The 13,321-nt window shown below is 43.8% G+C and overlaps 1 long non-coding RNA gene across 1 annotated transcript; it reads left to right on the forward strand.

The window, feature by feature from the left end:
• Positions 1-312: 312 nt before the first annotated feature.
• On the forward strand, positions 313-8,117 carry LOC113910253. The gene is made up of 3 exons (XR_003515984.1): positions 313-347; positions 2,244-2,359; positions 7,551-8,117. It is a non-coding gene; the product is annotated as an uncharacterized LOC113910253 (long non-coding RNA).
• Positions 8,118-13,321: the final 5,204 nt, after the last annotated feature.

A 13,321-nucleotide genomic window follows, 5' to 3' on the forward strand; every position in this document is an offset into this window, starting at 1 on the left:
GATTTTTGTCTTCACATCTCTCACGGACTGGCCCACACTCTAACCAACTCTCTAGATCAAATTCCCAAGATCCACCCTGGATCTCCTAATTGCCGGCACCCTAATTTGGCAGAGCTCCGCCTCCAGACTATTCCACTGGCTGCTGACCAGGCTACTGATTAATTGCTTTTAGTCTTGTGCTTCCCTCTGGTCCAATCAGCTGTGGCCAGGGAGGTGGGGTCCCATGTTACTGAATATCGTTGCTGAGATAATGGATGCATTTCTTTGTTGACGTAAGCCGCTTGGAATTGGGGGTTCCTTTACCTGAGCAGCCACCTCACTAATTTGGAAGCTTCATGCCCTTGGTGGTGAGTCAGTTACTTCTCTACTTTACTACGGTCATTTGAGTCGGGGTTTCTGTTGCTAGTAACCCCAACCCCCTGGGTGGTACCCCCATTGCACAGGTTTATGGTGAGATCGAATGGTTAGACCTCTCCAAGCTCAGTCACAACCTTACAGAACTGAAGGGAATGGGTCCAGAATGTTGCCTCAAGAAACTTGGAGGTCCCCGTCTTATTCATGAGCCTCCTTCCAGGGGCTGGCCCAAACTGATATGGAGGCTTGTGTTTCCATCTGTAGTCATTGGTGGCTGTGTCCTTGCCCCAAGATCCTTATGCTCAGAAGGACCAGAGAAATTAACTCACCCAATCCACTCCACCACTCCCCAGAGCTGAAGCAGGTCTTTCCCAATCTGTACTTTGTCAGGGGAGAGACAAACTAAGTTCTGAATGTTCAGTCCCAGGCCAGGCTCCCCATTTGAGGAGCCAGCTTTCTATCACCCATGCAGGTAGGGAAGCATATCTGCAGCCAGAGGCCTCTCCAACACCCACGGGGCTCACCACAAGTCTCCAACCAAGCCAGCCCTACAAATGTCTCCCTGACTCCGGGAGCCTTGTGATCAAAGGGACTGTGGTTGTATCTCTAGTGTATCATTTATGTCTCGCTGTGTGGGCAGGATGTACCAGTTCAGCACTGAGTACTGGGAAGGATGGGAAGACAGGGCCATCATGGGAGGCTGAGAATCTTCCCCTCCAGAGCAAAACTGGACATTAAAGAGCAGCAAGCTCAATTCCTCCATCCCCTCAGCCTCTGCTTGCACACCTCTGAGGATATGGGATTACCCTTTTGTTGTTTTATAGGTTCTTCCTTGACATGAATGAAAATCAGCCTTCTGTTACTTCCTTTCATTCTTCTTTTTCCTCTGGGACCACTGATAGGGCATGTCTACCTCTCCGCACTTCATCCCACCCGCTTCTTTTACCAATCCATATATGCTTCAACCTCCAGAACTCTTACCATACTGGTCATTTATGTCTGTCCTTTTTCTAAAGTAGGGGCTGGCAAAACTATGGCCCCGGGGCCAAATCTGGCCTGCCACCTATGTTTGTAAATAAACTTTTATTAGAACACAGCCACATTCATTTACTATTGGCTATGACTGCTTTTGTGCTACAGAGCTGAAAACATTTACTACCTGGCTCTTTACAGAAAGAGTTTTCTGACCTCTATTCTAAAGCATCAGTGGTCCCCTAATTGGCACAGGAGACCCCAGGTATGGCCTGATCTTCAGAATTGACTCCTTCCTTGCCCCCATGTAGACCCAGTGTGTGGCTGCTTGGTGCATCCACAGATGCAGTGGAGTTTCAGCAGCTGTGGCCCAATATTGTCTCCAAGAGAACCTGCGGTCAACAAAAATGCCCAGGTCACTTTGGCACAGCCTGCTGCTAAAGCCTGTTGCCAAGACAACCTTCCCCAGCTCTTAAGTTCTACAGGGCTTGCATTACCTTCCTTCGTTTCCCTTTGTTGCCTTTGTCACAAGCTCTTGCCTTATAAAAACTGTTTTGAACCCTGAGTCTCATCCATCTATAAGCCATCCAGCTTTGTGTTTTCCATATATTTGTTCAGCTTCCTTTCTCTGTATTCATCCAAATTATTAATATCACTAGAGACCTCCTTTCCAGGTTGTTATTGATCTACTAACCAATGCTCTTAGGCATCATTAATCTATCTGCTGTGACTTATCTCCACCTACAACCTGCAAGGTTCCATTTTACACCATCTTATCAGTAAGGATATTGTGAGGCATTTTGTCAAACATTTGGCTGGGTTTTTGTTCTCAAGAACTGCTGCGCACCTTTTAGAAAAGAGAATTACAGGATAGCAGAGACTTTGGAAATCACCTAACTGATCCTCTTTTCTCACAGGTGGTGAATCAAGGCCTTGAAAAGTGGCTGGTCCAAGATGACAGAGGAAATTGGTGGTAGAGCCAGGAATAGGGTGCTCTTTGCATGACACCTTGGTGATTCAGCCTACAATACAGGTTGTATTGTAGACAGTATTGTAGACTAACTGCTATAACAAATAGGCCTAAACATGTAACAGATCCCTACAACAGAAGTTATTCTGCTCACACTAGCCCTGAGCAGGCATTCAGGGTAGTTGGTTAGCTGTCCTCCTCACTGTCCTTCAGAGACCCAGGCTCCTTCCATCTTGTGACTCAGCCATACTGTAGGGCCTCCTTATAGTCCTCCTCCAGCTGACAGAAGAGAGATCTGGCCCAGTCAAGAAAATTCTTCTACTTTGCTGAAACCCCAAATGATTTTTTTTCTGGCTTTCATTGCTCCCCTCATTCTGCCCTAAGTCATTCCTCCAGACCTCAGCCCTCTCTTGGCCCCTTGTGTCACATGCCAAGCCCTTATGCCCATCTAGGAAGGGCTTGGTCTGGAGACAGGGCTGCCATCCATGTCACCAAGCAGAGGGAAGCTGGATGAATGAGCAGCTGGTGTGAAGGAAAGCTGGATGAATGAGCAGCTGGTGTGCGTCCAATAATCACCCATTCTGCAAGAAGGTGAGGGGGCCTGCCCCCCCATCCTGTGGTAGGAGAGAACAGGAAGTGGCAGCTGGTAAGTTCACAATTGGAGTCTGCCCACACATATCCTCCTCTCTGAATTTAAAGGTATCTGACGTCATGGTGAAAGAAGCAGTTCCTACCCTGATGAGACCCGATCAGCATAAGGGGTCTGCCAGCCAGGTCCTGTAAGAGGTGGCCTTCTTTGTCACCACTGTTCTTGTGGCTGGATAAGACTGTAAAGCCCTGGTCCCAATTCTTAACATCCCTCATCCACCAGGCTCCTTCCCTGCTAAGTAGTTTTCTGAAAATCTATGTTGGTAAAGTCTGGGCTAATACTCGTGGCATTCAAGGCCTTTCCCATCAGGCCCACCCCCACCTCATCTGTCTCTGCCATCTCCTCGGTACTCCTTCCTGAGGCAGTGTGGCATCATAGGTCTTTGGAATCATGCAGTTCCTGGTTCTGCCAGTGGTGTGGGCAAGTCTCTCTTTGACTCAATTTCCTTATCTGTAAAAAGACAAGTAGTTAGCAGGGACGTTGAACAGATTAAGTGAAATATAGGTAGGTAAATGAGTCTAGCGCAGGGCTTCCCCTATCTCACCCGGATTCCCAAGGCTTCCTCTTCCTTTCTGCCTAGTCAACTGCCACTTACACCACAAGCTCTACCCCCAACATCTTCCAGTGACTGCTGGAGGTAGAGCTTCTCTAACCAACCCATTCCCCAGGGATCTCTTTGCTGTAGTACTAATTGATGGGGAAGAATTATATATCGGCAACCTGATAAAATGCAGGGCTCCATGTGAATCAGTCTTTTCATGAAGTTGTACTCAAAGAAAGTCTGGCAATCAAAAGTAACTTTAAAAGACACTTCAATCCTTGTTTTTTGATTCTTGGAAGACAATCAATTCATAACCCATAGCAGACTTCTCAGTAGCTCCTTTTGGCCCTCCTAAGGTCTCTGTACCTTGGTGAGCTGCAGCTCTCACAAGCCTTCTCTACAGATTCTTCCTGGCCCCACCGCTATGGTTTTTCTTCCATTCTCTCCCCTCTGGTTCTTCATTACGTACAGTGCTTGGGACAAAAAGGGAACATGAACACTCATGGATTAATAGGTCTTGTCCTCTTCATATGTATTTGGGTTTTCCATGGTCTCTCCCTCATCTAACAGTAAGCTCCAAGAGAAAGGGACTATGCATTTGGGGACTGACTTTTAATTATTTTATATCATTTCAAACAGACAGAAAATTTGCAAGAATAATACAAGGTTCTCCCTTCTATACTTGACCAAAATTCATCAATTTTCACCAAAATTCACCAACTGCTCCATTTGTTTGCTTTCTCTCTCTTCCTATAAGCATATTTATTTATAATATATATTTATATATAATATATATAAAATAGATACATAATCTTTGATATATCTTATATATGAATATTTTACATTATCTATTGCAATGTTTATATATACATTTTACATGTATAAAAAATATTTTTTCTACAAGTAAGTTGAAGATATTGTGCCCCTTTACCCCTAAATAATTCTGTATAAATTTGCTAAGAAAAAAGACATTCTCTTAGGTAACTACAGTACAGTTATAAAAATCAGGAAATCCAACATTCTAGTAATATACTATGATCTATTATGCAGTTCATATTAGAATTTTATCAACTGTCTCAATAATGTCCTTTGTAGTTATTTTATTTTCCCAGTCCAAGATCCAATCCAGGGCCTTGAATTGCTTTTAGTTGTCATTTTTCTTTAGGAGGAAAATGTTTTATATTTAATGGGGTGTTTTAGGAACCCTTACCTCTAGCCAGCAATGCTAACACAATGCTGTGACGTTAATAGCAATTCAGTAACCACTTTGAATTGAATTAGCAATACAAATTTTAAAAGAAACAATTGCAGTTTCTCACATCCTATGGCAAACACTGTTGGTGTTACATACCCAACAGTCATTCCACCCACCCTACCAACTTGGGTTGATGAATGTTGTGATCATTGGATGGAAAGATGGGTGGAGAGATGAGTGGATAGGTGGATGATGGAAAGGATGGTGGGTAAATGGGTGAATAAGGAATAGTTGGATAGAGTGATGGATGGAGAGATGGGTGATGAGTGGATGGATAGATGGATGGCAGATGGGTGGTAGATGGCACATTATATGAATGGTTAAGTGAAGGAGCCAGTGGGTTTGTGGATGGATGATGGATGAGCGAGAGTATGAATGGTTAAATGGGGAGATTGGTGGCTGGATGTTGTTTGTGCCCAATGTTCACAGTGATATGCTAGATGAAGTACTTGGATGGGAGTCAGAAGTCCTTGGTTCAGGCTCCAACTCTACCTCCTACTAGCTAGGACTCTTGGAGAGCTCCTTCCCCACTCAGGACCTCAGCAGCATCATATGTAAAACAAGTCTGCTAGACTAGTTGGCTTTTTGATCCCTTCCAGTTTGGATCAACTCTTGTCTCAGAAATGTTAGATGATTTCCCCGAGATCATGGAGCTAGTGCATGATGGAGCCCAGATTTGGATCTGGGCAATCTGACTCTAAAGTCCGTGCTTTCCAAATATTCTGCTTTACTGCTCCTATTGAGACATCAGAAGAAAGGTTCCAAGGCCAACCAGGAGCTCCTTGCTCCCAGTACCAAGCCCCCTTCCCCCATCCCATCAGGCTGCTCTCCCAAGGAACTGCTCTGAGGTCCCTGCATCAGGAAGCACCTGGGCTTATTCCACATTTTTCTGCCACACCCAGAGGCCAAGGGATGACACGTGGCATTTTCCACAGGCCACTCCCTGCTTGCTTTCCTCCCAGCTCAGCCTCTCCATTCCCCGCCTGTCCCCATCCCCAGAGCCCTTTGTCGTGCCCTCACCCCCACACTCAGCAGCTTGCAAGACTTCCTGCCTCCTCCAGGCACCAAAGAAACTAAGGAGAGGTGCTACAGCTCTGAGACCTGGCTCCTTTCCAGTCACGTGTGAGGGGAAGTATTAGCACCTACCCACATGGACAGGAATTGGGCTCCACTCCCATGGATACCAGGGATACACAATTTTCAAGGTGCTGCAAGATGAGTGTCACTTACCTCTTGGATCCTACAACAGGAGGCCCAGCAGGTGCTAAAGATGACAGCAAACAGGGGCCCCAAAAATAAATGAGGAAAAATAAAACATTGTTAAAAGATTTTGATATGTAATGTTGTAAAAACATTATAAAAGTAATAATCATGAAAAAATCAGAATTCAATTAGACTATGGTATTTTCAGTATTATGACTTGTGAATGGTGGTCAGCCCCTGAATCTCCTCCAAACACAGGGTCTCAGAAAGTCTTCATGTGGCCCTCCCCTGGGGAGTTTGGGGCAGCAAGACTGACAGGCTAAGCTGTCCAGGACAGGGAGAGCTGAATACTGGGCCCGTGCTTCTGGCATTTCAGGAGTCTGCTGACCTGAGACCTCAGAGAAGCTGTAGAGCTGCCTCCCCCAGCCTCAGTTCCCTGCATCTCAGCTGCCCTAGGCCACCCACAGGTCAGGGGTGGTCTCCACACTCCCAGATACAGCTCTCTGAGCCACTGTGTGTGTGTGTGCACACATCTGTGTGTGTGCACGTGAGTGTGTGACACATCCAAGGCCACAGAGCCAGTTCCAGACAGAGCTGAGACTTGAACCTTATGTGGTAGGAAATGAAGGGCCCATGCAACCTATGTAATTTGTACCAGTGCAAAAACAGGAGCCTTTACTGAGAGCTGTCCTTGGCAGTGACCCAGAGGTAGAACCAGGCCAACAGTTTGCTCTGAGACTTGAGGTTAGATAAGAAGGTCAATGTGTTATTGCCACACCCTTTTGCAGACATTATCCAGCCTTCAGTCTTTATTTGGAAAGTGTATCTGAGGCATCTGCATACTATGTACTCATTCTTCACCCAATCCACTGACCCTTGCTGAATACCAGCTCTGGGCCAGGCCCCTCGAGAAGACGTGTAAACAAAGAATTCACAACCCAGTTTGTGACTGGGTCATGGCTTGTAAGTACCCTGGGAGCACGGAGACAGAGTGACTCATTAATTTTGCCTGAGGAGGTTGGAGAAAGTCTCACCAGGGAGCTGACATTTCGAGCTGGATCATGAGGGACGAGAAGGGGGGAGTGAGAGGAAGAAGTTGTGTCTGTTGAGCATGGTATTAATTAGGGTAATGCTAGGTGCCATAACAAGCAAACTCCAAAATGGACAATGGGTCAGATGTGTTGGAAATCTATTATTTGTTCACGTTAGGTCCAAAACTGTGTTTCTGACTAATAAGTGACCCTCCTCCATGTGGTGATTCAGGGGCCCAGCCCCCTTCCACATTGCAGCTCCACCATCCTCACTTTGTTCATCTGCATCAGACTAGCAGAAGGAAGAGGACCATGGACAATTACATGTGGAGATTTTTTTAAGGGGCCTTACACAGATGCGGCACACATCATTCTGGTCACATTCCATTGGCTAGTGCACAGGCACATGGCCACACACAACTGCAAAGAAGGGTGGAAAACATAAGTCTATGCCCAGGAGGAAGGAACGGGTGTGTTGAACAACTATCACAACACTTTTAATTGTGCTCTTTAATTGTGTTACTCTTATCAGCAATCCTGTAAAGTAAGGCATTATTTTCTTTCCCATTTTACAGAGGAGAAAGCTGAGGCTTGAAAAGATTCCATGATCAGCCCAAAGTCAGAGAACTGGTGAGTGGCTGAACTGTGATCCAATGCCAGGTTGTTCCGTGAGAGTCTGAGGCACTTTCACTGCCCCCCAAACCACCAAACTTCATTGATCTCCAGGAAGGAGAAAGAATGGAAAGCAAACATGAGGGTGAATGGAAAGGACTGAAAAAGCAATGGACAATGGAGGCAAAGAGGGCGACAACCAACCAGCCAGTGTGGAAGAAAAGAGAGAGGAAGATGCAAAGGGAAGTTCATGAGCCTCTTTGTAGTTCATAGGTGACACGCCATCTGTACCACAGAATGGTTTAAAAAAACAGGCCCCATCAATCTCAACCTATGAACACAGAAAAATCCTAAATAAAATACTAGAAATAAAAACCAACAGCATATTTAAAATAGCACATAGTGACTATTTCACATGTGTTGGAGGTATTAGCCAATGCAACTAGATACGAGAATGCAAGTAGACGCATAATAATCAGAAAAGAAAGAAAATCTATCTGCTTGCTGATATGACTGTATGTATATCTGAAAAAGCCAAAAAGAATATGGAGAAACTGCTATAAACAATGAGAATTTAGTAAAGTAGCAAGATAATAAAATCGGACATGCATGGGGCACCTGGGTGGCTCAGTCGGGTAAGCATCTATCTTCAGTTCAGGTCATGATCCCAGAGTCCTGGGATCGAGCCCCACATTGGGGGGGTCCCTGCTCAGCAGGGAGTCTGCTTCTCCTTCTCCCTCTGCCCCTACCCCCACTCATGCTATCTCTCAAATAAATAAAAATCTTTAAAAAAATCAATACACATAAACCAGTCATCTTCATAAATATAAAAAAATCATAAGTTAAAAGAAACAGAAGAGCAGACTCCATGTATAACAGCAAAACTTGAAATAAAATATTTAGACATAAACTTAACAAGAAATGTGTAAAATCTATAGGAGGAAAATTTTTAAAGTTCCTGAAATGCAAATATGTACACTTCAGCAAATTGATGTGTATACCATGTTCTTGGTGGAGAAGTTCAACATTGTAAAAATGTCAATGCTCCATAAGTTGATTTATAAATTTAATGCGATTCTCCCCTCCCAAAATACCATCTTTTTTTTTTTTTCCTGGAGCATTAAAGTTTGATTATAAAATTCACATGGAAGAAAGCTAGTAAACATAGCCAGGAATAAAGAAAACTAGAAAAAAAAAGAGTAATAAGGAGTCCTAGCCTTATAAGATATTAAACATATTTTGAAGCCTCTATAATTATAACAGTGTAGTATTGGTGCATATGGATATAGCTATTTCTGGTGTATGGATTGAAAATCCAGGAATAGACCCAAGTACTTACGGAAAATGAATTTGTGATAAAGACAGGATTTCAAGTAAGTGGAGGCAAAGAAGGATATTTCATAAGTCATGTGGAACAACTGGATAGCCATACAGAAAAAGATAAATTTGGATCCAGACAAACACTGTACACCAGGAGAAACTGAATTTAAATGAGAAATCTAATTGTAAAAATGAAAACAATATGAGTAATCTTTATAGCCTGGGACTGGAAAAACATTTTCCTAATTATGACTAGAAATCCAGAAGCAATGAGGGAAATGGTAAACTTACTATAAAAAAAAAAAAAAAAAGCTTTTAGGGGCACCTGGGTGGCTCAGTCGGTTAAGCGTCTGCATTCAGCTCAGGTCGTGATCCAGGGTCCTGGGATCAAGGCCCTCGTCGGGCTCCTTGTTCAGCGGGGAGTCAGCTTCTCCCTCTGCCCCTCCCCCTGCTTGTGCTCTCTCTCTCTCTCTCTCTCCCTCCCAGCTTGCTCTCTCTCAAATAAATAAAATCTTTATTTTAAAAAAAAAGCTTTTAAATGTGTTCATATAAAAAAACCATAAACATGGGAAAATGCTAAACTGGGGAACCATTTTTTGTCCTATATCACAAAGAGTTAATAATATCCCTAACAACAACAAAGTAGAAAAATGGGTGAAAGATGTGAATAGACAGTTCCCAGGGGGAAAAAATGCAAACAGCTACTGAACCTATGAAAACAGAAAAATGCAAATTAAAACTAAAACTAAAATTAAAACTAAAACAAGACACCACTTCTTTGCCCTATCATATGGGCAAAACTCTAATATTTAACAACATACTCTGTTGGAGAAGCCTTAGGGAGACAGGCACTCTCATATAATACTGATAGAAAGGCAAAAATACGCAATCTCTATTGAGAATTTGGCAGTATCTAGCAAAATTGCATATGCATCTACCTTTTGGTCCAGTAATCCCATTTTTAGGAATCTGTCCCAAAAGCACACTGAAAGAAATAAAAAATGATATAGGGCACCGGGCCATTCACTGGTGTATTATTTGTAAGAGCAAAAAGAAAACTGGAAATAGCCCAAATATTGATCAATAGGGAATATGTTGAAAAGATTATGTTCATCCATACAATGGAGTACCATGCAGCTATAAAAGAATGAGGATTATCTCTAAATGATGTTATGAGCAATTTCCAAGACATATTGCTAAGGGAGGATACAGAACAGAGCGCATCGTTTGCTACTTTTTGTGTAGAACAGGGGGAAATAGACATATACACATATGTATGTATTTGTTTATCTTTTCAAAAAGAAATACTGGAAGGACTCCCCCAAAGCTAATAAAAACAAGGGAGGCAGACACAGCTAGGAAGGACCTTTCTGAATACCCTGTTTTATAGTTTTGACTTGAGATCAAGTAAATAAAAATGAGAAAAAGTCAAAGTATCTCTAAATTTTTTTTAATTACACACCAAACTTAAAGAATAAACCTAACTCTACATTACGATGGTTATCCATCACGTTGACTGTGTAACTTGGAAAACTGATCATCGAAGAGAAAGAATCAAACACTTATCATGCCTTTCCTGTAAAAATCATCTTCAAGATAATCAAATAGTTGATGTGAGAACTTTCCTCTTTATAGAGCTAATAAAAGCAAGGGAAATGAAAAAATTAGAATACCACCTCAGTGGCTGCTAAAACTGAAAAGATTCATGGAGAACCCTAGAATAAGCCAGACTCCAGCACCTGCACCAATTGGTCAGTCTTAACATCACTCAAAATGAGACAAACGGACAGAACATCTTCCTGACATGGTGCCCACCAGTACACAGCATCACTCACGATGCCATTCTTCCTCAAACGCTCAGTCTGAATCTTCTTAAGCCTCTAGACAGTCCAGTGTACAGAAACATCGAGGAGAGAGGAACGTGCCAAACACATACCACAAGAATACAATCAGTCGAAGCCAGAATGCTGGACTTTTTATAGGGCGAATGATCATGTTTCTTTGACAAAGGAATGACTTTTTAAAAAGAGGGGCAAGGGGTGCCTGGTTGGCTCATTAGGTTAAGACTCTGGGTTTCAGCTCAGGTCATGATCTCGGGGATGTGAGAGCAAGCCTCCCGTGTGCTCCAGGCTCCGGGCTCTGACCTTAGTGCAGAGTCTGCTTGTCTCCCTCTCCTTCCCCCTCTGCCCCTCCTCCCACACACGTATGTCTCTCTCTCATATTAATTAATTAATTCCTTTTTAAAAAATAAAAGGAGGGGCAAGTGTTACAGATTGAAAGAATCTAAAGAGACATGCCAACCAAATGCAAAGTGTAGAATTCTAATTCAAACAAACGACCGTAGAAAGGCTTTTTTGAGAAAACTGGGGTGAAATTAGGGTACTAGAAGATGTTGAGCAATGAAATACTAATGTTGGCGTGATAATAGTATTGTGGTGATATTAGTTACCAATAGATGAAGCAAATGTTAGAATGTTAAGTCTAAGTGGTGCGTGTTTGGGAGTTTAATATTCTACTATCTCTGCTTTTCTGTATGTTTGGGAATGTTTCAGAATAAAAAGTTAAAGAAAACCAAAGGCCCCCAGTAGGGGCAGAACTGTAATCCTTCCCAGCCCCAGCCCCATCCTCGGGGCCAGCGGCCTCACAGTCCAGGTCCATTCAGGCAGCTGGGGATTTGGCCCCTGTGAACGCACATTGCTGCTTCTGGTGGCAGGGAAGGGGACTGGGGTGTTTCCAGGGAGCCATATGGAGAGAAGCTTAGACTTACCTCTGTCGCTGTGGGTATTTGGAGAGCGACTGGGTTGCATCCCACTTTTGTGACTTCACATATGCTCTGTCCATCATTCTGCATAGCTCAGCCTATTGGAGGGGTGTTAACAGTGCTGGGGTACCAACCAGGGCCTTCTCTGGACTCCTCAAGGAGCCCCTACAGAGATGCCACACAGGCTCCCCAGCCCTGCACTGGGAAACCCAGGACTACCAGCCAGCACCATTTTTTACACTCAGCGACTGAATGATACCCCTTTAGGGCATCAGGGAGGCAGAGGAAATCACCCCGCTTATTCAAATATCTCAGCAAAAATGGAGTAAGGAGACAAACCTTCTTTAGTTTCACTTCAAGCGTTCCTCTTCCTCAGATCATCCAAAAACACTTGAGCAGGTATGAGTCCAAGGCAGTAACGATGCTTTCAAGATCCTGGGGCCCATGTTGCATGCCTCTAATTTAAACCAGGTGCACGGTGTGAGTTACTGGTCTCGATTTTTCCCTCTCCTATCATAGAGTTCTAAATCTGCCCTGACTACAGCCTTGTGGTGCATGGAGGGTAGTTCCCCACCCTTTGACTTGGGCTGGACCGTGTTAACTCTGTGACAATGGAATATTCGTGGCCATGTAGTGGGCAGAGGCTTCAAATGCATTCACCCAGCTGGACTCGCCCTGTTGAGCTCTGGCGATCGCCATGGAAGAACATGCTCCTTCAGGCTGAGCCCCAGAATGAGACAGGTGGAGCAGATCTCATGCCCCCTGTGGGGCCAAGGAAGATGAACAATATGTAGAACAGGTTTGAATGCAAACAGTAGCCGGGACCTGGAGCCGGGGCCTGGCATCTGGAAACCAGTCCCGCCTAGCGGAGGTGCACCGCACTTGCACACCTGTGAACACGATCATAATGAATGGCCATCTTTAGCCCCTGGGTTTGGGAGTGTTGTTTTTGGGGTTTTGGTTTTTTATTTTTAAATTTTTTTTTTAAGTAAGCTCCATGCCCAGGGCAGAGCCCAACGTGGGGCCTGAACTCACACTCCTGAGATCAAGACCTGAGCTGAGATCAAGCGTCAGATGCCCAACAGACTGAGCCACCCAGGTGCCCCAGGGAGTGTTTTGTTACACAGCATTGTTGTGGTAATAGCTACCCCATATGAAAGAATAAAGAGCTTGCTCAGTATGCTGCAGCATCAAAAGACCTGGCTTGTAATCCAGCTCCACCATTAACTGTGTGACCTTTAACCTCGACAAAACTCTGGCACTTCCCCTATTAAATCTCTGTTTATTTGGGAGCTACGTGGTCAGCTGGGCCCACTAATCCCATGATCTCTCCAGCCAGTGAACCCCTAAGACCCATGCCGGTTGCTTTACAAATGTTGCCCCAACAAGTGACAGGTAGGGAGAACTGTTTAAAAGAATTATAAGCTCTTCAGAGCATTTGTTTATTTGATCTCTTAAAATCAAGCTTAGAATTTTCTGCCATGTATAATACCAAAAGAGATCACCTATTTTGAACTTAATACCTCACATAAAAGTGTTTTTGAGAACTGTTTGTGGTTTCTGAACATGTATTTATTTAATCAAATAATTATCTGTGGATATTTTTAAACATTTATTTGCTCAGCCAAAGATTTAATCTGCTTAAAAATGGCT

The sequence above is a fragment of the Zalophus californianus genome, chromosome 6 (assembly GCF_009762305.2).
Source record: "Zalophus californianus isolate mZalCal1 chromosome 6, mZalCal1.pri.v2, whole genome shotgun sequence".
NCBI classification, from domain to species: Eukaryota; Metazoa; Chordata; class Mammalia; order Carnivora; family Otariidae; genus Zalophus; species Zalophus californianus.